We start from the raw sequence: 26,836 nt of genomic DNA, 5'->3' as shown, positions 1-26,836 counted from the left end.
AATCATCCCAAAATCAAACCTTAGAAACAAGTGTTTTTAGTCAGATTTTTTCATGGAATCATCTTCCTCAATCAAAAACAATCTAACCTCCACACTCATTAGCCATTGATTGGCTATGAGTATGGAGTTCTTATGAACAAACCAGATGAACAAAGTTGACCTAATTTAAAAACTAAATGATGGAAATGGAGTAATCGAAGCTACAATGTTAGGGTTAATGATCAGTGAACGATTTCGAGCAAGAGGGTAACTTCTTTGAGAGAAGGAGATGAGTATTTTTACTTGGTCAGAAACAACTCAGGGAATGATTCCGAAGACTGAGCTCAGCTTAGATGAGGCTTGGAGAGGTGATAACATGAAATTATATCATATTTTAGGACTTAATTCAATTAAATTATATTATTATTTATTTCAATTTACTTCATTTTATCAGATATTACGCGGTATTTCCTTTCTATTTGTCTCAGGTGATCAATTTGAAGCAAAAGTAAAAAAATGAAGAAAAGGAGGTGCAAAAAGGAGTGAAAAGAAGCGAACATCAAAGCCCAGCCCAAAGCACAAGAACACAGGCGCAGTGCCTGTGATGAACGTCACAGAGGCTGTGACGAGCGTCACGCCTTGCACACTCCTGTAACGAACGTCACACATGGTGTGACGAACGTCACACCATTCCTACATTTTTGGCACCAGGAACGCGTTGAACCTATCTGCACGCTTGACTCTTTTTCAAAGTAATGGCTATATTTACGGAAGACGCTTTGAAAACCGTTACGGAGGGCACCAATATAAATAGCTACTTTCTAAACCTGCAGCAACACGTTTTTTTCCAGATTTCGGCAGTTTCCAATTTTCTTTTTCTCAGCAGCTTAGGCATATCGTTTACATACTACTTTTGCAACTCTTATTATTTTCTTTTGGCAATTTTATTTTCTTCTCTAGCACTTAATTAGTTTTTCACATAATAGTTTCTACACCGGAAACTATTGTGTACCTTTTCACCGGATCTAACCTTACGTTAGAATCTAGTTTTTTTATTCCTTCGTTTTAATTTGTTGGTTAATTGAAGAATTCAAGAACAAATCCTACCGGCTTGTGGTGGAGTGTTCAAGACTACTGTTTAAATTATTCAGGTTCTTTAATTATTGTTTAATGCTTTGTTTTATTATTTATTTATATTATTTGCTTGAGATGAGTTTGTTTATGCATGATAATTATCTAAGTTTGTTTAGCATGTCTGGCTAACTCGCTCAGATATCGGTATGTAAAGTAAGCGGAATGAAGGAATCAAAACTAAGTTGGTTTAATTAAGTTTAAAATTAAAATCACTCTTTTTACGGTCTCAATTTACAGGTTTAATAACAAGGTTTTTATACGAAAGTAAAAGACATAAAGAAGTTAAAATCAATAGAGCGAGAGTTTGAGGTTTTAACTGGACAGTGTAAATTGGACATTAATTCTAGATCAGGGCGAGAGCAATTTTTAGAGTTAATTAAATTCTAATCTTTTTCAAAAAGTATTTTTAAAGATTGAATGTGAGGACGAGAGTTAAGCATTTCAATTTAATTATATAACCTAAGTCAACAGAGCGAGAGTTTGAGATAAGGGTGTTTAAACGGTTAGTGTTTTCTTAAAAAAGAGTTTCTACGGATTCTATTGTTTTTAAAAAGTGGTTTTTGACTTAACTATAAGTGACAGCTACGTTAACATAAAATCATGGTTTATTCAACAGAGCGAGAGTTTGAGATAAAACTTTTAATCAATAAAGTCAACTGAAAAGATTTGTTTTAAAACCAAGGGACCGACAAAGAATTGATTCCCTAATTACGACGAACTGCATACCGATATCCGCTTTATTAATATTTAATCTAGATCTTAGTTTAGTTTTTAGCTTTTCCCCAAACAATCAAACATTATCCACCTTAGCTTTACGAAGTAACCTTAGATAACGGTATATCGATTCATAAGTCCCTGTGGGATCGATATCTTTTAAAACTACGCGATAGAACTGTGCACTTGCAGTTTGTACCCCAATTCGACTCATAAAGTCGAGCGATCAAGTTTTTGGCGCCGTTGCCGGGGACTTTTATTTAATCGATATCGTAACTCTTCTGTTACGCTGTAGAGACTAAGGTTTCTTTTTCTTTTCTTTCTTTCGTTGATTTGTATGCCACATACTCGCTCACAAGGCGAGCCGTTCTACTTACGAATCAACGATATCGAACTATATCTCCGAGTCTTACGACGAATTCGGGAATATCGTGCTGCAAACAATCTCCCTCCTGTCGAACTTCCTGATTTCAAAAATATTTTCCCTTTGATACCCGAGATGGCAGAACTAGCTCGTGCTCTTAGAGATTACGCCGCTCCATCACAAGATGAACCGCATTCAAGTATTGCTCCGCCAGCAATCGAAGCAAACAACTTCGAACTCAAACCTTCGTTGTTGCAGGCAGTGCAACAGAACCAATTCTCTGGAAATCCTACCGAGGATCCTAACCTTCATTTATCCGTATTTGTCCAATACGCTGATACTGTTAAAGCTAATGGTGTCACTTCAGAGGCAATTCGACTTCGTCTTTTTCCTTTCTCACTAAGAGATAGCGCTAGAAGATGGCTTCAATCTCTCCCCTCCAACTCTGTCACCACATGGAACGAGTTGAAGAAAGTGTTTCTTGCCCGATATTTTTCGCCAAGCAAAACAGTTATGTTAAGAGCCCAGATAAATGGATTTAAACAGAAAGATAACGAGTCTCTTTTCGAAGCATGGGAAAGATACAAAGACATGATGAGACTTTGCCCACACCATGGTTTAGAAGACTGGTTAGTAATTCACACATTCTATAATGGTCTCTTGTACAACACAAGGTTAACAATAGACGCCGCTGCAGGTGGTGCACTAATGAACAAACCTTATGCTGATGCTTACCAGCTCATCGAAAGCATGGCCCAAAACCACTATCAGTGGGGAACCGAACGAACAATGGTGGAAAAACCTCAAACGAAAACCGGCATGTACGAGATAAGTAACCTTGATCATGTTAATGCAAAAGTGGATGCTCTGGTCCAGAAAATTGAAAGTTTAAGTGTATCATCGCCAACCGCCGTGGTTGCTATAACTCAGAATTGCGAGGTCTGCGGAATCCAAGGTCACACTCCTACGGATTGTCAACTCTTGACAGGAATCCAAGCAGAGCAAGTGAACTATGCTCAAGGAAGCCCCTATTCGCATACCTATAACTCAAATTGGAAGAACCATCTAAATTTTTCATATAAGAGTAATAATGCTTTGTACGCACCTGGACAATCTCCAAATCAAGCCCCAGCTATACCTCCGGGATATCAGAAACCGAACCCATCTACACATAATAATAACACCCCTAGGAAATCCAACTTGGAAATTATGATGGAAAACTTTATAGCTTCTCAACAACAAACCAATAAAGATTTCTTAAACCAGAATGTACACACTGGCGAACAAATCAAATAACTAGCAAGTAAAGTGGATGCCCTGGCTACCCATAACAAAATGCTGGAAACACAAATATCACAAGTAGCTCAACAACAAGCGCCTACTGCTGCCCCAACTGGTACATTTCCTGGACAGCCCCAACCTAACCCGAGAAGCCACGCTCATGCAATCATATTAAGAAGTGGAACGGAAGTGGAAGGACCGTCTGATCCAAGGATAGAAAACCAAAACCCTAAAAAGTCAACTGAGGAAGAAAGTAGACCTAAGGAAAAGGAAGAGAGTAATAAGGAAACCGTAGAAAAGAAGGAACCTTATGTACCTCCACCACCTTATAAACCACCTATCCCTTACCCTCAAAGGCTTGTTAAAACCAAAGATGCGGGCCAATTTAAAAAATTTGTTGACCTCCTGAAACAATTAAACGTCACAATTCCGTTTACAGAAGCTATTACGCAAATGCCCTCATACGCCAAGTTCTTAAAAGAAATTCTTTCTAATAAAAGGAAACTTGAAGATAGCGAAACCGTTACACTCCCTGCCGAATGTAGCGCTATAATCCAGAACATGCCTCCTAAACTCAAAGATCCGGGTAGTTTCTCTATACCCTGTCACATAGGAAAATTTGTCATCGACAAAGCCTTATGCGACTTAGGAGCCGGAATTAGTGTTATGCCTTTATCCATATGCAAGAGACTTGAAATGGGAGAATTAAGACCAACTAAAATGTCTGTGCAACTAGCAGATCGTTCCGTCAAATATCCTGTAGGAATTCTTGAAAACGTTCCCGTACGCATAGGTCAATTCTACATTCCAACCGATTTTATAATTATGGATATTAGAGAAGATGAAGTTACACCCATTATACTGGGAAGACCATTTTTAGCAACTGCCGGTGCAATCATAGACGTAAAACGAGGACGACTCACCTTCGAAGTAGGAGAAGAGAAAATTGAGTTCATTCTTTCCCAATTTTTGAAAGCACCTGCAATAGAAGATACATGTTACTTTATGGATATCATCGATGAATGCATAAAAGAAACAGAGTTAGGGGAAGACAAATCATCCGACTGTCCTGTAAAAGACAAACTCAACCAATGTTTGGCAATAACACCGGACCCTACGCAGTGTCTTAAGAAACCAACCCTAGATCTGAAAACACTTCCCAAAAATCTGAGATATGAATTCCTAGACTTAGAACTTGAACGACCAGTGATAGTTAATGCAGACCTAGGAAGACTCGAAACAGAAAAACTCCTACATATCTTAAGAAAGTATCCGACCGCACTAGTTTACAACATCACCGATCTTAAAGGAATAAGTCCTTCTATTTGTATGCACCGCATCATGCTAGAAGAAGACTGCAAAACTTTCTAGAGAACACCAGAGGAGACTAAATCCGATCCTGAGTGAGGTGGTGAAGAAGGAAATAACCAAGTTATTAGAGGCAGGTATCATATATCCTATATCTGATAGCAAATGGGTTAGCCCTGTACACGTAGTACCAAAGAAAGGAGGCATAACCGTTATTGAAAACAAAAAAGGGGAAACTATAACCAAACGAATCGAATCGGGATGGAGAATGTGCATCGACTATAGGAAACTAAACAAAGCAACCCGAAAAGATCATTTCCCTTTACCATTCATTGACCAGATGTTAGAACGATTGGCAAAACATTCACATTTCTGCTATCTGGACGGTTATTCAGGCTTCTTTCAAATACCAATTCATCCTGATGACCAAGAAAAGACGACGTTCACATGCCCTTTTGGTACCTTCGCTTATAGACGAATGCCGTTTGGCTTGTGTAATGCTCCTGCAACCTTTCAAAGATGCATGATGGCAATTTTCGCCGACTTTCTCGAAAACATCATGGAAGTATTTATGGATGACTTTTCCGTATGCGGACAAAGTTTTGAAGAATGCCTTGAGAACCTAGAAAGAGTTCTTGAGCGATGTGTAAAAGTAAACTTAGTACTTAATTGGGAGAAATGCCACTTTATGGTACAAGAAGGAATTGTTTTAGGACACATTATATCAAATAGAGGAATTGAAGTAGACAAAGCCAAAATAGAGGTAATCGAAAACCTTCAACCCCCAAGAACCGTGAGAGAAGTACGAAGCTTCTTAGGACACGCCGGTTTTTACCGACGATTCATCAAAGACTTCTCTAAAATAACTAAACCTTTAACCGGACTATTGATGAAAGATGCTGAATTCATATTTGACAATAACTGTTTAGAAGCATTTCAAACGCTTAAGCAAGCATTGATCTCCGCACCCATAATGCAGACCACCCGACTGGAATGAACCATTCGAAATAATGTGTGATGCCAGCGATTACGCTGTAGGTGCTGTTTTAGGACAACGAAAGGATAAAAAGCTTCACGTTATATATTACGCAAGTAGAACTCTAGATGAAGCGCAGATGAATTACGCCACAACCGAGAAAGAACTCCTAGCAGTTGTGTTTGCGCTAGATAAATTTCGTTCTTACTTGGTCTGAGCCAAAATAATAGTTTACACTGACCACGCTGCTATCAAATACCTCTTAACAAAAAAAGATGCTAAACCTAGACTCCTAAGATGGATCCTGTTACTACAAGAGTTCGATTTGGAAATCAAAGACAAGAAAGGAACTGAAAACGTAGTAGCAGACCACCTCTCTAGACTTGAGAACCTTGAACCGGAAAGAACATCAATTAATGATGATTTCTCGTACGATAAACTCATAGCTACTTTGGAAGAGAATAACTCTGACAAGCAAGTAGAAACCACCCTAGCTGTATCTGTTACACCGTGGTACGCTGACCTCGTCAATTATTTAGCTGCCGGAATAGTTCCACCTACTTTATCTTACCAGCAGAAGAAACGATTCTTCTACGACATAAAACACTATTACTGGGATGATCCCTTACTTTTCAAAAGAGGCCCCAATGGTATTTTCCGTCGATGTATACCCGAAGAAGAGGTAGAAAATATAATCCAACACTGCCACTCCGCTCCTTATGGTGGACACGCAAGTACATCCAAGACCTGCTTTAAAATCCTACAATCCAACTTTTATTGGCCAAATATATGGAAGGACGTACATGCGGCTATTAAGGAATGTGACAGATGTCAACGCACAGGAAACATATCTAGACGTGACGAGATGCCACAAAAAGGTATTCTGGAAGTAGAGATTTTCGACGTGTGGGGAATAGACTTCATGGGACCTTTTCCATCCTCTTTCGGTAACAAATACATACTCGTGGCAGTAGACTACGTTTCAAAATGGATCAAAGCTATAGCTTCTCCAACAAATGACACCCGAGTAGTAACTAGACTCTTTAAGAATATAATATTTCCGAGATTTGGCATCCCAAGAATAGTAGTCAGTGATGGTGGATCACATTTCATATCCAAGGTACTCGAAAAACTTCTGTTTAAGTATGGCGTAAGGCATAGAGTAGCGACACCTTACCACCCTCAGACCAGTGGGCAAGTGGAAGTGTCCAACAGAGAGATTAAACAAATATTAGAAAAAACAGTCGCCACTTCAAGGAAAGATTGGTCATTAAAATTACCAGAAGCTTTATGGGCGTATCGAACTGCTTATAAAACCCCCATAGGGACGACCCCATTTAAGCTCATTTATGGAAAATCCTGCCACCTCCCGGTAGAATTAGAACATAAAGCCTATTGGGCTATTAGAAATCTGAACCTAAACTATAAGGCCGCCGGCGAAAAGAGAATCCTTGACATAAACGAATTAGAGGAACTCAGAAGAGACGCCTATGAAAATGCCAGAATCTACAAAGAAAGTACAAAACAATGGCATGACAAGCGCATATCAAGGAAAATCTTCAAGCAAGGCGATGCAGTCCTTTTGTTTAACTCTAGGCTAAAGTTATTTCCGGGAAAACTACGATCCAGATGGTCAGGTCCTTTTCATATCACTAACATCTTTCCCAGTGGAGCGGTAGAAATTAAAGGAAAATCCACAGAACCGTTCACCGTAAACGGACAACGTCTAAAACACTATCACTGTGCGGAAACCAATGAAGATTCGCAAGTCTTGCACTTAGACGAAATGCCTCCAGAAACTATAGATTGTAATTGATTATTTTTATGTCGAGCTTGCGACATTAAACAAAGCGCTTAGTGGGAGACAACCCACAAATTATTTTATTTCCTTATTCTATTATTATTATTATTTCTCTATTTTCTCCTTAATTATCCTTTTCTGTTTAGTATTCATTCTTAATTTATTTTAATTTATTAAAAACTTCTTTCTTCTTTCGGCATTTGGCCAAATCCTGACTAAAACTCATGTTTTCTTTTCTCTAGCTAACACTAATCAGATGGGACATATTGATCGTATGGGTATCAAATTCAGAGGAATGGCTCACAAACTAAAATTTGAAGAACTAGCCACTAGAGAGATGCTACCTAGTTTATATGCTGATGACTGGGCTATGACCGCCCTTGGACTAAGAGAAAGTGTCCTGTATTTGCTGAATCAGATAGGATGGGAAACATCCCCTATCCTACGACATTTCGTCACCTACCGGAGACTAACACTAGAATTCCTTAGCTCACTAATCTATCTACCCAGCCATGGGAAAGGCATTAGCAGAGGTTTTATCCAGTTCAGAATGTTCAACATGGAGTACCAATTTAATATTAGAGACTTTACCAACCTTTTGGGTTTCCCTACCTCCCTTGATACATTCACAGTAAGCCAGGAAGAACTTTTTGAATATAGAGAACTTGAACACTTTTGGGGTAGTTTGACTGGAAATGATGAACCCGAGGAACATGAGTTTTTCTCTGGAAACATTCATAACCCGGCTTTCCGTTACTTCCATGGGATCCTGACCCACACCTTATTTGGAGAGAAGCCAAACAGCACTTCAGTTTCACGTGATGAACTTTTCATCATATTCTGTGCTTCCCAGAACCGCCCAGTAAACGGTGCCACCTTTATGCTAGAAAATTTAGACCACCTTATCCAAGATGAGCGAGCACCAATTAGAGTAGGCGGTTTGATAACTATGATAGGTAATGCTATTGGATTACGTCAGCCTATGCTTGACTTAAGCCCTTTTTGTGGCATTACCATTATGAGTATATCCTTCCTCTTCAACACCTTGTTTATAGCAAACCTAGGATCTGACGAGTTCGAGCTTATAATTAATAACCAGGTTCTTTGCCTATTTACCTTACCCGATCCTAGGACTAGTGTTCACAACCGCAGTAACTGGCTCTACAATCTGAATGCAACACCCTCTCCTGCTAGATCCATTGAATCCATCCAGGACTATGAGATTTGTGATGACCAGATCCCTTATGCTGAATCTGACCCTCAGACACCATCTGGCTATTATGATATTGACCCTCCTCCTCAGCCTGTTCAGACCGAAGAATCAGCAATATCCGACCTCCGACATCATATGCCCGAAACTGATTATAACACCGCCATTGAAGCTTTGATGTCAGAACAAGACGCCCTCAGAGAAGAGTTTACTGAAATGAGACACGAAGTTCTAGGACACATGAGCAGTATGACAAATCAGTTTCACGAGTTGCTAAACCTTTGTTAACTCTTTTGCTCCTCCGGCCAGAGATCGTGCAGATGGATAGAAATTATTTTCTTAGTTATTTAGTTTTAAGTTAGATTATTCATTAATGTTATTTAAATTCATGTTCGCATTTGTTTCCCTTTCGCATTTTTGTTTTTCTTTCCAATTATACATTATGATCATTTTATTGAAGCTATTTATTTAATTTTATTATGCAATAGCTATTATGTTCTCTACTGTTGCTACCTATGACTCATTGAATTATATATGCACTATTACACAAAGCAAAATAGCATGCAGGAGAAATTAAATTGCAGAATAAATCAATCAGTAGCAAAACAAACAAAAAAAAACAAAAAAAAATATATAATAACCTACCAAGTCACTCAGAAGGACGCTAGCTGAAACCATGCCAAACAGACAGTGTGACGAGCGTCACACATTCTGTCACGGACGTCACGCTAAGTACCTGTGACGCCCGTCATACACCTGTAACGAGCGTAACGCCCTTCAGACTAGGTGAACGTTAAGGAGCCGTTGGAGACGAACGTTACACCCTTTCAACTTTTTACCTTCCCCATTTATTCACATTTACCCACAATTATTCACTTTTCAACCACCTATTTTTCCAACTTCCAAAGTTTTTTTTCCTATAAATACCCTCCAAACCTTCCTTCATTCACCACAAACCACTTTCTTCTATCAAATACATTTCTTTTCTTTCCAATCTACCTCTTTCAGTTTATTCATCAGTATGGCGGATAACCAGAATTTCGGAAATATCATCTTCCGAACCGAAGATGAAAATTATCAACGGGAGCAATACGAGCGTTTCCAACAGCGAGGCGTCGTCTCCACCAGGTATCCTGATTTTACTTGTTTACAACAATTAGGATTACTCCAAGGTATCGAATGGATGCTCCGTCAAGCCGACTTAACCTTTTTATGCACGCATAATCAACCCATTTACCCCTCCCTAACCTTAGAATTCTTAAGTTCATACGCATACACCACTCCCGCCGGTGAAGACGAATTTTTACCCGGTACTGCAACCTTCCGTATGTTCAACACCAAGTACTCCTTAACCCAAAACCAGTTGAGTACCATGCTACAATTCTCCACAGAAGGTCAAGTTTACCCCAGAATCCCACCCGACCTAAACTGGAACACAGTTGCCGTTTTCACCCTTTTTAAGAAAATATCCGGTCTAGATGCCTACAACTGGGAAGAGCTCCTTCTTTCCCACATACATAACCCAACCATCCGATATGTTATCCGCATCTTACAGAACACAGTTTTTGGTAGACCAAACAACAGTAAGGTCAACGCAAAGGAACTCTTCTTCCTCGAATGCGTCTTCGAACCAAATGCCAAGGTAAACGCTGCCTCTTTTCTATTTCATCATATCCGCACCTTATGTGCTAGAGGCCGCCAACCCTTTGTAATTGGCGGATTAATCACCACCATAGCACTAGGCTTAAACTTAGGGGACCGACTCCAAACCTTAGAATCTCAACCTCCCCTATTTATGGACATCAGCTACTGTTGATCCAGCCGCCTGATTAAGAACAGAGTGGGCGGAGGATATTATCTTATGGTGAACAACCAGGCAATCCCAAGCGTTGTCCTACCCAACATCGCCCTGACCGGTGTCACAAACCCCAACCGCCACCTCTATGATCTAAATGCTCCCGAAGCCACCGAGCCTTCACAAGCAAACCCGCCCGCAGATGAGTTTGAAGACATGGAGCAAGGTGATCATGCTCCTGCACAACAATCAGTCTCGCTCAACCCTTCCGATAATGCAACTGGCCCATCCTCACAACGTCGTCGACGAAGAAGGCCTGCAACCAACGACGACATCATGGATGCTATTGATGGTATGCAAGCACAGAATGTCGAGATGATGCAAATGATGCGTCAAATGCAACAACAACAGGATGCTAGGAATGCCATAACCGACCAGCGGTTCACTGAGTTGTTCAGCAGATTTGACAACTTAGAAGTACATCAACGATCACCAGGTCCAAGAACCAGAGGCGGAAGGCAGCCTTAGTTGTAGTTCCTCTTCCCTTTCCCTATTGTATTTCATTTCCTTAAAACATTGGGGACAATGTTTAATTTAAGTATGGGGGGAAAACTTGTTCTTTCTACTTCCATTTTTTTTTCAAGTATGTACCTTTCCTTTCATTGTTATTTCCCTTTTAATTATTGTTTAAAATATATATATATATATATATATATATATATATATATATATATATATATATATATATATATTTATATATATATATATTTAGATTTATTTTAAGTTAAGTCCAGAGTGTGAACAAATTTCTATTATCTATTCCCTCAATTTTCATGAGCCACAACAAAAATTCAACACCCAATAAGTATAAAGGTTGCTCATTTTATCGAACTTGAGACGAATTAAGACAAAAAAAAAACTACTACCGCCAAACACTCTAAACAAACCTCAACACGTTAGATCAGGATAAGTACCTATTATACCAATCCCTTGAACTTTTAGTTTTATAAGTAACCCCGAGTAGTTTATACAAGAAGTCAGCACCATCTTAATAGCAAACTACGTGGAGGGCCGATGAATATAAGTGAATGATTCCCAAAGTAACATAAAAAAAAATATATCAGGAAATGCACTAAGTAAGTTAGGTGATCCTTACCAGATCATTTAATCTAAAGGTTGCAGATCATACAAAGGCATAATATGAAAGACCCATTATGAGTTGGTTCAGCAGGTATCTGGTGCTAAACTTGGTAGGGCGGACTACGGTCCGATCCCCCGCAATTTGCAATGGACTGAATAACGAAGTTATCTGACTTATGTACCAGAACTTCTAGCAAAAAGGGGATCAGAATCACTAACCGGTTACTCCACTATGTGCGCGAAAAGATAAAGGGCTTAATGTGATTTCGCTAGAATGAAAACGGGTGAAATAAGAGTAAAGGAACTAGGATAGCTATCATAGTGTACTTGAACTGATTTGCATAAGGCAGGGTTATCTAGGTTGTGACGGTGGTTGTTGATGTCAAGATTTAACTCAAGTTACCTCTAAACAAAATTTACATGCAACCTAATACGAATTGACGTGTGTTTTGAAATTTCATCTGGCTAAAACCTTTAACGAGTTCTATACTGTATTTTGCTTGAGGACAAACAAAGATCTAAGTATGGGGGAGTTTGATAACATGAAATTATATCATATTTTAGGACTTAATTCAATTAAATTATATTATTATTTATTTCAATTTACTTCATTTTATCAGATATTACGCGGTATTTCCTTTCTATTTGTCTCAGGTGATCAATTTGAAGCAAAAGTAAAAAAAGGAAGAAAAGGAGGTGCAAAAAGGAGTGAAAAGAAGCGAACATCAAAGCCCAGCCCAAAGCACAAGAACACAGGCGTTGTGCCTGTGACGAACGTCACAGAGGCTGTGACGAGCGTCACGCCTTGCACACTCCTGTAACGAACGTCACACATGGTGTGACGAACGTCACACCATTCCTACATTTTTGGCACCAGGAACGCGTTGAACCTATCTGCACGCTTGACTCTTTTTCAAAGTAATGGCTATATTTACGGAAGACGCTTTGAAAACCGTTACGGAGGGCACCAATATAAATAGCTACTTTCTAAACCTGCAGCAACACGTTTTTTTCCAGATTTCGGCAGTTTCCAATTTTCTTTTTCTCAGCAGCTTAGGCATATCGTTTACATACTACTTTTGCAACTCTTATTATTTTCTTTTGGCAATTTTATTTTCTTCTCTAGCACTTAATTAGTTTTTCACATAATAGTTTCTACACCGGAAACTATTGTGTACCTTTTCACCGGATCTAACCTTACGTTAGAATCTAGTTTTTTTATTCCTTCGTTTTAATTTGTTGGTTAATTGAAGAATTCAAGAACAAATCCTACCGGCTTGTGGTGGAGTGTTCAAGACTACTGTTTAAATTATTCAGGTTCTTTAATTATTGTTTAATGCTTTGTTTTATTATTTATTTATATTATTTGCTTGAGATGAGTTTGTTTATGCATGATAATTATCTAAGTTTGTTTAGCATGTCTGGCTAATTCGCTCAGATATCGGTATGTAAAGTAAGCGGAATGAAGGAATCAAAACTAAGTTGGTTTAATTAAGTTTAAAATTAAAATCACTCTTTTTACGGTCTCAATTTACAGGTTTAATAACAAGGTTTTTGTACGAAAGTAAAAGACATAAAGAAGTTAAAATCAATAGAGCGAGAGTTTGAGGTTTTAACTGGACAGTGTAAATTGGACATTAATTCTAGATCAGGGCGAGAGCAATTTTTAGAGTTAATTAAATTCTAATCTTTTTCAAAAAGTATTTTTAAAGATTGAATGTGAGGACGAGAGTTAAGCATTTGAATTTAATTATATAACCTAAGTCAACAGAGCGAGAGTTTGAGATAAGGGTGTTTAAACGGTTAGTGTTTTCTTAAAAAAGAGTTTCTACGGATTCTATTGTTTTCAAAAAGTGGTTTTTGACTTAACTATAAGTGACAGCTACGTTAACATAAAATCATGGTTTATTCAACAGAGCGAGAGTTTGAGATAAAACTTTTAATCAATAAAGTCAACTGAAAAGATTTGTTTTAAAACCAAGGGACCGACAAAGAATTGATTCCCTAATTACGACGAACTGCATACCGATATCCGCTTTATTAATATTTAATCTAGATCTTAGTTTAGTTTTTAGCTTTTCCCCAAACAATCAAACATTATCCACCTTAGCTTTACGAAGTAACCTTAGATAACGATATATCGATTCATAAGTCCCTGTGGGATCGATATCTTTTAAAACTACGCGATAGAACTGTGCACTTGCAGTTTGTACCCCAATTCGACTCATAAATCGAGCGATCAAGAGGATGAGTTAGGGATTAAGAAAGATTGAGTGAAGGTTAGTAAAGGTTTTTGGGTGGTTATTTTGGATTGAAACACTTTGAAACTCAGAAACACGACTTCTGTTATGGAGGCTTTGGTTCAAAAATACAGCAGAGATACGGGGGCTTTTCCACCATGGTTCTGAAGTGGAACACCTTCCCCTATTTATAAGAAAGGTAATAGGGTGGTTTGGAGGGAGAAAATAGGTGGTTGCTCAGAAAGCACATGTGACTTGAAGCATGCTCGAAACCGACTTTGAGGGGACATGGAATGGTACATTCTGAGCTAGTTTCCTTCACCAACCACTTGGTTTTGGGTCTTAGCATCAATTGGGAACAACCAAGGGCATTGACATAGTCTGCTATGGTTTTACTTTTTGCCATTTTGAGAAATTTCTGATTTTTCACATGGGGTCGGGTTTTTATCCTTGGTATGCTTTGGCTTGCAAATTGACTTCCTACTACACCATACTATCATATTTAACATGCTTGGGGACCATTGGAGTCAGATTGAGATGGTTTGGGCACTTGGTGCAAGGTTTTGCACATTCTGACTGGCTTGTTCTGGTATGCTGATCAGGATGGACACCCATGTTTGAACCAAGGCCAAATGAAATTGGCTCGTGCACTTTGCTTCAATTTTGGGTCATTTATTCCTTGCCGTGAACTTGATTGAATTCAAAAAGAACCAGGTCAAAAGTGTTTGTGTTTTGGAAATGGCAACATGTCAAAGTAGTGGTCATGACATGATTTTAGGGCATGGTAGGCATGTTGGACCAGCTTGGCCAATAGCAAAATTGAACCCCTTCCTCAACGAATTAGGTCTTGGAACTTAAAACAAAGTTGGAGAAGAAGTTATTTAGGAAATTTTGATCGAATTGGAACTTAAAAATCTTGAAAATGAAGAAGTTATAGTCTTTGGAACTTCCCATAGGCCATTCTTGCCAAAATGTAACCAACCAACATGACCTAGTTTTAGGGTTTTTGTGATTCCTTGCTTTTCAAGCCACAATGATGGGTGCTTTGACCTTAAATGGTCATATCATGATGGGAAATCAAGTTTGGGCCTTTGTGTAATGATTTTAGGTCAAATTGGTTGGTGGATCAAGTAATGGAAAGTTGAAAAATCAAGTATGAACCAACTACTTGCAATATGGATTGAATGGATGTTTAAATGGTTGATTTGGATTGTAATGGACATGAAAAGATGTTGAATGAATGTTAGGGTGATTGGATTGACAAAAATGATCAAACTTAATGGTCAAGAAGCCCCCAAATTAGGATTTCTTGAGCCACAAGTTTCATCAAGAACTATGGTCAGATGAATTAGGGTTTGAGTTGTAGGAATACAATTGAGATGTTTAAAGGCCATGGGGTATAAACAAACTTTGGATTTGAGGGGTCCTTAATGGAATGGTCAAGATTCATGGTGAATCATGACTTGTACAATCCAAAAGGTTTGGTCCCTGGGTGACCAAATTAATCTTTATGCTTCTTCAAAGAGGACTCACCATTCAAATTGGACTTGGGGAGTGAGTGATATGTATTGAGTGATCCTCCAAGCTTTGTGGGATGCTTGAGGATGATATTAGGGTTAAGGTGGATTGGGCACATCTCAACATGATCAGAGGATCTTGGAGCTTTGTAGACGAATCATATGCCTTGGTGTAGCGGTAAATTCATGACTATCAAGCTATGGATAAACTTAACGTCAATAAAACCAGAGTCGTCATCGCGCTTTTATTGTTTCCAAAGGAAAAGGGAAAAGTACGAACAAAACCCAAAGATAAGAAGTTTTCAAATCAAAACTAATAAAATGTCAGAGATTACAGATAAGGGGGTCGGTTACACAAAGGGAATGTGTTAGCACCCAAAGTGTCCTAGGTACTCATAGAGAGCCCTTTTTATGTGTGTATGTGTTTTTCGTATAAAACATGTTAGAGAAAAATAGAGTGTGGGGATGAGAAAAGAATTAATTGATTATATTTTTGTGTTTGACAAGACCTTCGGACTTGTGCCTACGTACCAACATAAAAATGAGGGATCAAAACCTCGTAGTTCGTGGTATCAATTTCAAAATGAGTGGATTACTTTTAATCAAAATTTAAGCTAAAAGAGGCACAAAGGGCCCAAGAGTTTGAATGGGTGTTATTTCTTTTTGTCTTTCGAAATTTTAAGTCGATATGATTAGATTTATTTACAAGTTTGATTTAAGAAAAGAGTTTAAAAATGCAATGGCATAAGGCCAAAGTTTCTATTTGAAATAGGTCTAAGTTTAAAATCACAAGAAAAGAAGGTTTTTGAAAAGGGGAAGAGATTTTAGAAATTTAAGAAGTGGGAGTAGATGAAGAGACTAATCTTAAGCATAAAATTAAAAGTTAAGAGTTGAAAAGATCTGACCTATGGGATGCAATCCAATAGACAAGAATGTCATATAGAAAACCCACTTTCCCTTTGGACTTTGAATCAGGCAATAATCAACAAGCAATTAGAAATATTAGACATCATGAAGAACAAGGCATCAAATAAAGATGGCCACATCCAAGCAAGCAAATCCCACAGCTAGCAGTCTTCTTTGTCTTCTCGTATATTAGATGAAATACTCCTTGATTAACTGAGAATAGAGCATTAGAGACAAGATCAAAATAACAATTAGCACCAAGACAAAGTAGCAGATAAGTTCAAACAGAGTTTAATGCTTGCACTAGATGAAAGCTCAAATTACAATAACTTGATCTCAGAAATGTTGGCATTGGCAAGTCCTTTTGCATATGGAATATTGCCTAATCCTAAGTCTAGAAGTTCATATCAAACTCAACAATCCACACAAACATTTTTTAGGGGTTTTTGTTGCTTATCAGGTATTTTAAGGTCCTAAGACCACAAGCACAAACAAAATTCACTAACAAATATATACAATCACAATATATGGCTCAAATGAGCAAAGTAAAAATAACATAAACATAAACAAGTTAAATGGTATGTAAATGTCAAATGAATGGTAAAGGACTAGAAATTAAATTGCATAAAGTAAATGGCTTGAAAGTAAAGCAAAGTTAATAATAGTTAGTGTTAGTCAAAGTTAATTAGATGTCAGTTAGTTTTGCTTTTTAATTGATTAAGTCATTCTTTGGAGAACACTCAACCATCTATTCACAAGCATGAATCCTTTAACCAAGACATCTTCCAAAGGAAGGAAAAAAGGCCCAGTTTCCATACAATACCATGAAAGATGGAAGACTTACAATCTCACTTACTAGAGTGATATGCCTTTAGGGTCAAATTTTAGCTATATGTTAAGCAATCGTAATTTGACTTATGTAGAAGTCACAACTATCTGAGGCGGGGCAATAAAAATTTAGGTGCTAATGCATGTTAGAGATTTAGTATAATGAACCAAACTCCTAAAACATACCACACACTAAAAGAAAAGATCAAAATGCATGGAACTATATCATCCATACTTGTATTGGTTCATCTATCACCAATTTATTGATGAACCAATTAGCCTTGGGATCTTGAGATTTCATTGATCAATGAAAGAGATGGGAAAGAATGGAAATGAAGATGAAGAGATAAAGGAGATGAGAGAAACACAAATTGGTCATGGGAGGGATTTTATTAAATTAAAATCATTCATTCATTTTGGGAGATGAAATGTACATTTCATCAATCCCCTAAATCCAATGATTTTAACCCAACAAAAGTCAAATCAACCTTGACTGAGGCTCAAACAAATAGTCAAACATCACAAAACCATGGCAATAGCTCAACATAATTTTTACACAATTAATCAATTAAACATCAAATTAAAAATGAATTTAAATTCAATTTAAATTGGCCAAAACCTAAAACCTCTTCAAAACACCAAATAAATGGCCAAGATATTTATCCTAGATCAATAAAGGTCAAAGGACCTTAGGAAAAAAATTCATGATTTTTGAAAAGTCAAAAGTATTTTTAAACAATTAAAAATATGCACAAACATAATTTACACATGAAAGATATCAAAGTTAATCCAGAAAATAATTTTAATTCAAAAAATGAAAGAGGAAAATATTTAAAGATTTTTGGTGAAAGTCCCATATTTTTTGGATTAAAAATGAATTTAATATGAATAAAATAAAATAAATGGATTAAACATAAAATCAGAAATAAAAAAGAAATTCAAAAAAACAAGGGCCATTAGATCTCCCTCATTAATTGAGGTGGCAGATCTAATGGCCAAGCGTGCGCTTCCACTAAACGCTGCAGTCAATGTGTGTACACGCATGGTATTCAAAAGCAAGGGCCCTGATTAAAACGTGGAACCAAGATCAGATGGTCTGGACAATACCAGCACACCACCGGAGCCCTAGCTTCGGTCATCTTCTCCAGTGAGGACCATCGGCCTGGTCCAACCAAAACTTCATGAAAATGGAAAATGAATACACTAATTTGAAGAAAAAATTCTCAGGAGCACGTATCTGACTTCCATTTTTTCCAATTCCAAGTATATTGAAAAATACATGGATTTGAAATTTGAGGTTCATGATCTGAGTTGCTTCGATTTGACCTCAAAGAAACTCAATCTTGCTGCCTACATTGGTAGGACTTCAGCCAACCAAAAATCACAAAGAATGGTGAAGATTTGAGAGAGAATCGAAGAGATGAAGTTTTTGAAAAATCACCTTCGAGTTGCTTCAAATTCACTTGATCTTGATCTGGGTTTGCTTGCTTTCTCTTCCTCTTGTTTGAAGAAACCAATTGAGATTAAGAGAGCAATGGCTCCTTGGAGTTTGAACTTCCAAACAGAAGATGAAGTTCAAGCTCGATTTCAAATGAAATCTTCAAGAATTCTATGGAATTAAGGGTTTGGATTGTTCCGGAAAAGCTTGGGCAAGGTGTTGTTCTCATTCATATCACATTGCACTTGTACTTATAGCCAATGCACATGCTTTTCACACACTTCCATTTGAATATCCAAGATTAGCAAGTTCCTTTATGAGCTAGCATGGGCGTGTGCAAAGCCAAAATAATCATTTGAAAAGGTCCAAAATCGTGCATAGGTCATGTTGAAAGTATTTAATTAAGCCATGCAATGTTGAAATGAGTTTGATCATGAAATCCTTCCAAATGGTACCATGCAGTGCACCCATACGCAAGTCCTTCAATATTGAATCAAATAAGATGATCTTGAACTTTTTGGAAATGTGAGATCAAGGGGAACAACTTTCATGTTGAACACTTTTCCATTTGATGGTTGGATCATGATGAATTTTGAGGTGGAAGTTTGGGAAAATCAAACACATATGAAAATTTTCTAAGTACCAAGTCAAATGTTCACTTCTTCCACCTTGAATAACTTTTACTATAGACTTTAAATGGAAAATGTTCCTTCATAAAAGTTGTAGATATTTCAAACATCTTCAATTTGGTCACCAATTTGACCTTATTTTTATTTGGCATTAAGGCGTTATGCATTTAGAAGTTGAGGAAAATCACTTGTTCAATGGTAATGGCCCAAAATGACCTATAATCTTTCCTCTTGGCACATGCATTTGAAATTTGAATTTGAACTTAGTACAACCATCAAAGTTGAAGTATAAATCTTTAATTTGATCATGTAATTTGAATTTATTTCATCTCATAAAAATTGAGCAAGTTATGGTTCTTGGAAGTTGACCTTCTAACTAGGATTCAGACAAAATGACCTATAATCTTTCACCATAAAAAATGACTTTCCAAGTAAAACTAGCCCTAGGATTTAACATTAAAGTTGTTTGGAATGTCATAAGTAGTAACTTTTCTCTTAGAATCATTTTCATATGACAAAAATTGTAGGAGATAGGGTCTAGGGAACCCCAGTTTTGACCAGTTGACTTTCTCTGGTCAACCACCATGAACCATTTTGCTAGCTTGACATTCTCTTGACTTTTGGGACTTATGGAGGATCATATATGTGTAAGATAATGTATTATGAAGTATCCCTTGAAATATTTGATCGATTGATGAAGAAACTTGTTGAGGAAGTCACACAAGATACCCAAATGAATTAGGGTTTCCAAGGCAAACAAACTTCAAACCTTTGATGAATTCTTGATCAAAATGATATGTGAAGACCATATGGATACATATATGATGTCTAGAACCAATTTGAACTATTTCTTGATTAGTCTCCTTGTATTAAGGGTCTTGAACCCTAGATATGGACTTGATTGAGCATAGGTGAGCATACACACTACCTACAAAAGCAACAAACTATACATTGACATATTTTTGGTATTTTGGTTAGTAAATAATAAAAAGTACATCAAATGTGCTTGGTGATCTCTACCAATGCAAACCCAATGAATGAGGGGTAAGGAGGATGCCAAGGTGTGATCCCAATGCTAATGCATATGATGAGATAGCATGAGGCTTAGAGTCAAAATTGGGGTCTTACAGTTTCCCTTATTTAAGGACATTCTAACCGAGGATGTAAAGGTTAAAATCTTTGTATTGACTCAGTAGAATGGACTTAAATAACAACATATATAAACAAATTTTGGTCCCTAAGAGATCTCATGATGCATATGATATGAAAATGTTAAAAATTATCTTTGTGGGGAAAACGTTGCCACAAAGGAAAAGAAACCAGAGATACTGAAAGTTCGTATGAGCATAATGCATTTCATAAGGAACACCCACTTGGGAGACAGATACTCTACGGAAAAGTTGTTGTGCTAGGCCAGGCTACGACTTGAAAACTACTGGAGACACGGGAGAATTTTCCATGAAAAATAAATCAATGGAAGGACTCGGTCGGGGAATAAGGTAAAAATTGCGGGGAAAATGGGTAAATCAGAACAAACCGAAATACTCGAACCAAGCAGAGCATTGGCGACTTCACTGAGGAAACACGCACTCAAACTCAACTGGGGGAAGAATGAACTACAACACAGGAGTACCAAAATTATATTATCTATTACCGGTTACTGGGTAGGAAGATAACATAATCTGACAGAGAGGCATCTGTTACCGGTTAGGGTAAACATATCAAGGATGACTCGCTGAGGGAAACAGGAGGTGTATTCATTACCGGTTACTGGGTAAGAATAGCCTGCTGGGGAAAACATCAAATGAGATCTACAACTACTGGTTACTGGGCTGAAGACTAAAGCAAGAGAATACTTGTCACTGGTTAAAGTGAACATATCAAGAATAGACTCAGAGGAAGAATATTTGTCATCGGTTAGGATGAACATGTCAAGGATAGACTGCCAGGGAGAAAAATAGGAATTATATCTATCAGTTACTATATATAATACCAAAGAGAGAATATCTGTCACCGGTTAGGATGAACATATCAAGGATAGACTCAGAGGAGAAAGTAGGATTTACAACTACCAATTACTGGGCAGAAAACCAAAAGAGGAGAAAACTCGTCATCGGTTAGTGAAATTCTGGTATCAGATATGAGATGTCGAAGGTAATGTCACGACACTAATATCTGAGTAATGCAAACAGAATAAAGATAGAGAATAGTAATGCAAAATACACAAGCAATTGTTAACCCAGTTCGGTCCAACTCACCTACATCTGGGGGCTACCAAGCCAGGAAGGAAATTCACTAAAATAGAATCAGTTCAAAGACTCTCCGTACACTTCAACAAGTTACAATCTTTCTCACCTAATCTCTACCCGTGCAATTTCTACCTAAGCACTCTTAGATATGAGAACCCACTCACTTCCCTACAATCACACCTTTGATTTTAAACAACAATCCCTTGAGAAAAGAAAACACTTTTCAATAACACACTCTTGATTTTACTTCACAGTTTAATCAAGAAGACACACTCTTGATCTTGCTTAACAACTTTGATCAAGAAGACACACATTTGATCTTGCTTCATAGCTTTGATCAAGTAGACACACACTTGATCTTGCTTCATAGCTTTGATCAAGTAGACACACACTTGATCTTGCTTCACAGCTTTGATCAAGTAGACACACACTCTTGCTTAACAGCTTTAGTGTGACAAATTACAACCACAAATCAGACCAATTCAATCATCAATGGATGACTTGAATGGCTTACAAGTCTCACGACTAAGCAAGACATAAACCCTAGCTCTCTCTCAGTATTTCACTCAGTACTGGTTGTGTGTAAAAACAGGTTTTCCAAGTCCCTTTTTATAGAAGCTTTCAGCTGGGCTTGGACATCTTGAAAACCCTAAATCTATTTTCCAATCAAATCTTCTCATGACAGCTGGTTAGATCTCTTTGGAAAATAAGTAAATCAGGTTGTAATTCATGATTGAATGCGCCTGCAAATCAAATCTTCAATCATACATAGATTGCCATTAATTGTGCAATCACAAAACACCATACATTCATACTAAATGTTCTATGTACAGGATGTCATGACATTGGGTCTGACATCCTGGAACAATTCCTGCATAACTTCATAATTCCTTTTATAAATTCCAGCAGGTACAACCATATCAGATGCCATGTCATTATGACATTCTGAAACAATCCTGCATGATCATGTCTTCCATTTGAACTCCAGCAGGTACACATCATCAAGTGCCATGTCATTATGACATTCTGATATAATCCTACATGATATCATGTTCTTGAATTCCAACAGGTACATAGGATATCTCATGTTAAGACATCACACATGACATCTTGTGAACACTCTTTGTTTTACCAAAATTGCTGCCAACACTTAGAACCAACAAACTCCCCCTTTGGCAAATTTTGGCTAAAACATATATGTGTCCTTTTTGTTCACAAGAAAACTATCAGCAGTTAAACAACATAACAGTAGTTTAATATGCAGCAGAAGCGAATACAATTACTAGTTATAGCTACTAGTAATACACACATGCACAAGGGTACTTCTCCTCCCCCTAAATCTGTGCAACACAAACAGAATTACTAGTTACAGATGCAACTAGTAAGACACACAAATGCACAAGGGTACTTCTTCTCCCCCTAAATTTGTGCATTCATCACCTTTGTTAATAACAGCACCTGTAACCAACAGAATGTCATTCTGACATCTGCTTCAACATCACCACCTGTGCACCACCACACATCAGACATCTCCTTTGATATCTGTAAAACAGTGCACCACCACACACATCTCCTCACAGCTTCAGATCCACATAGACACTCCACATAAACACTTCTCCCCCTTTTTAGTCAAAATTGACCAAAGGTGACCAATTCTCATAACATCAGCAACACCAGAACAATCTTCATTACACCATACCTCACAAACTCCTTGCTCTTTTTGTGAGAACCATCCAAAGACTCCTTTGATAGCTTATAGATTCTCATAAACACAAATCCCCAATTTCCCTCTTAAACATTCAAATTGATTGGCATCCAAGGCTTTTGTGAATATGTCAGCTAATTGCCTCTCTGTAGGAACATGCTCCAGTGCTATGATCTTCTCTTCCACAAGTTCTCTAATGAAGTGATGCCTAATATCAATGTGCTTTGTCCTGCTGTGCTGAATAGGACTTTTGGAGATATTTATAGCACTTAGGTTATCACAGTATAATGTCATGACTTCTTGTGTGACATTGTATTCAGACAATATTTGTTTCATCCAGACCAGTTGAGAACAGCTACTTCCAGCTGCTATGTATTCAGCTTCAGCAGTGGATAGAGATACACGGTTCTGTTTCTTGCTAAACCATGATATCAGATTGTTACCTAAGAAAAAACATCCTCTTGATGTGTTTTTCCTATCATCAGCACTTCCAGCCCAGTCAGCATCACAGTATCCAGTTAGCATAGATCCAGATCCATGAGTATACAACATCCCATAGTCACTGGTGCCATTGACATATTTCAGTATTCTCTTCACTTGGTTTATGTGACAGACTTTTGGTTCAGCTTGATATCTAGCACAGACACCAACAGCAAATGCAATGTCAGGTCTGCTTGCTGTGAGATAAAGCAGACTGTCTATCATGCTTATGTATAGACTCTGATCTACACTTACACCATTTTCATCTTTGGAGATTTTCACATGTGTAGGAGCAGGTGTCCTTTTATGGCTTGCATTCTCCATGCCAAACTTCTTCACAATGTTCTTGGCATACTTGCTTTGAGATAGGAAAATAGAATCTTCCATTTGTTTGACTTGTAGCCCAAGAAAGTAGGTCAGTTCTCCAACAAGGCTCATCTCAAACTCAGATTGCATTTGTCTGACAAAGTGTTCAACCATCTGTTCTGACATCCCACCAAATACAATGTCATCTACATAAATTTGTGCCACCATGAGCTTCCCTCATTCATTCTTCACAAACAGAGTTTTGTCAATACCTCCTTTTCTGTATCCATTATCAGTGAGGAATACTATGAGTCTCTCATACCAAGCCCTGGGAGCTTCCTTCAACCCATAGAGGGCTTTCTTCAATCTGTACACATGTTGTGGAAGATTTAGATCTATGAATCCTTTAGGCTATTCAACATACACTTCTTCATTTAGGTAACCATTCAAGAAGGAACTTTTTACATCCATTTGGAACAGTTTGAATTTCAGAATACACGTTACTCCAAGCAATAATCTAATGGACTCAAGGCGAGCTACAGGAGCAAAAGTTTCATCAAATTCTACCCCTTCAACTTGTGTGTATCCTTGAGCTACTAATCTTGCTTTGTTCTTAGTAACAATCCCTTGTTCATCAGATTTATTCTTATATACCCACTCTGTACCTATGACATTTACTCCTTCAGGCCTAGGAACTAGTTCCCATACTTCATTCCTCTTGAATTGACCTAATTCCTCCTGCATGGCATTGATCCAGAACTCATCAGTCAAAGCTTCCTTGACATTCTTAGGTTCAATTTTTGACACAAAGCAGCCATGCGAGATCATTTCCCTTGATCTAGTAGTGACTCCTTTAGTTGGATGTCCTATGATAAGATCTTTGGGATGATCCTTCTGAATTCTGATAGAGGGTCCCTTGTCAAGTTTGTCGTCTTTAGGTTCAGTTTGAGGAGGTTCACTTTCCTTATTTATGTCTGAGAAGTCAGCTGGGGAATCATTCAGAGATGTCTCAACATCGTCTGTGACATCAGTCTGTTGGTTATCAACCACAACATTAATGGATTCCATCAATACATTAGTTCTGGAATTGAAGACCCTGTAAGCTCTGTTGTTTGTAGAGTAGCCCGGAAATATTCCCTCATTGCTTTTGGGGTCCATCTGCTCATGATCAGCCAAAATATAGCATTTACTACCAAATACATGGAAGTATTTGACTGTAGGTTTTCTTCCTTTCCAGACTTCATATAGGGTTGTGGGAGTTCCTTTCTTTAATGTCACTCTGTTGTGAACATAGCAGGTTATGTTCATGGCTTCAGCCCAAAAATAGTAGGGCAACTTCTTAGCATGTATCATAGCTCTGGGTGATTCTTGGAGAGTTCTATTTTTTCTTTCCACCACACCATTTTGCTGAGGAGTGATGGGAGATGAGAACTCATGGTGAATTCCTTCTGAGGAGCAGAATTCATCAAATTTGTTGTTCTCAAGTTCCTTCCCATGATCACTTCTAATTTTGATGACAGGACTTTCCTTTTCTCTTTGTAGTTTTAGACAAAGCTCCTTGAAGACTTCAAACACATCAGATTTTTCTCTTATGAAATTGATCCAGGTGTATCTGGAGAAATCATCCACCACCACATACGCATACTTCTTCCCACCAAGACTTTCTACTTGCATTGGTCCCATTAAATCCATATGGAGGAGTTCCAAAACTTTGGTAGTGGTGTCATGTCTGAGCTTCTGGTGTGACATCCTTGTCTGTTTACCAATCTGGCATTCTCCACAAAAAATTTCTTCATCAATCTTTAGGTTGGGAATTCCTCTAACAGCTTCAATAGATATGATCCTTTTCATACCTTTAAGATGCAGGTGGGCCAATCTTTGATGCCATATTTTTACTTCTTCCTCTTTGGCTAAGGTACACATTGAAGAGTAACCAGTTTCTTGAGAGCTCCACATGTAGCAGTTGTCTTTTGACCTCACTCCTTTCATGATTACTTCATTTTCTTTGTTAGTAATCAGACATTCAGTTCTAGTGAAGTTTACATTCAGACCTTGATCACACAGTTGACTGATGCTTATTAGATTAGCAGTTAATCCCTTGACAAGTAGGACATTGTCAAGGTTAGGAACTCCAGGGCAGTTCATCTTACCCATTCCCTTGATTTCACCCTTTGCTCCATCACTAAAGGTAACATAACTCATGGCATGAGGGTGAAGGTCAGTTAGCAGATTTTTGTTTCCAGTCATATGTCTGGAGCAACCACTGTCAAAATACCAATCTTCTTTGGCTGATACTCTAAAGGAAGTGTGAGCTATTAGACTTGTTACCTTTGTCCTAGGAACCCATTGCTTTTTGTTGACAGGCCTGTGAGGTTTAGATCTTGATTGATATTGAGTCTGCTCAGGGGTAGGCTAACCATATAGCTTATAGCAGAAGGACTTTAGGTGGCCAAATTTTCCACAGTAATGGCATCTCCATTTTTGATGTTTTCCTTTCTGCTGTTTTCCCTTCTGATGTTGAGACATATGATATGACATCTCAGGTTTGTTTCTAGCATGGTACTTAGGTTTGGATTTTGGTTTGCAACCAGTGTAACTGCACTCAGCCTTAGATTCATTGAATTCAATGCCAGATTTGTCCCCTTTTATTTGACCAGTCTAGAGAATCTTGTCTAAGATGTCAGATCCATTGTTAAGCATTCTTACATACTTGGTCATCTCTTCTAATTTGGAATTTAAGAGAACTGCTTCAGTTTTTAACTTGGAGATGGTTTCAACATATTCTTCCTTTTCATTTTCCAGCTAAGCAATCGCTTTCCTCTGAGTTTCAACTTGT

At 37.8% G+C, this 26,836-nt stretch overlaps 1 non-coding gene across 1 annotated transcript; it reads right to left on the bottom strand.

Moving 5' to 3' along the window:
- Window positions 1-2,704: 2,704 nt before the first annotated feature.
- On the bottom strand, window positions 2,705-2,811 carry LOC127099668 (small nucleolar RNA R71). The gene has a single exon (XR_007794147.1). It is a non-coding gene; the product is annotated as a small nucleolar RNA R71 (small nucleolar RNA).
- Window positions 2,812-26,836: the final 24,025 nt, after the last annotated feature.

The sequence above is a fragment of the Lathyrus oleraceus genome, chromosome 6 (genome assembly GCF_024323335.1).
Source record: "Lathyrus oleraceus cultivar Zhongwan6 chromosome 6, CAAS_Psat_ZW6_1.0, whole genome shotgun sequence".
NCBI classification, from domain to species: Eukaryota; Viridiplantae; Streptophyta; class Magnoliopsida; order Fabales; family Fabaceae; genus Lathyrus; species Lathyrus oleraceus.
Note: the sequence above shows the minus strand (reverse complement) of the source record. Positions and strands in the feature narration are given on the sequence as shown.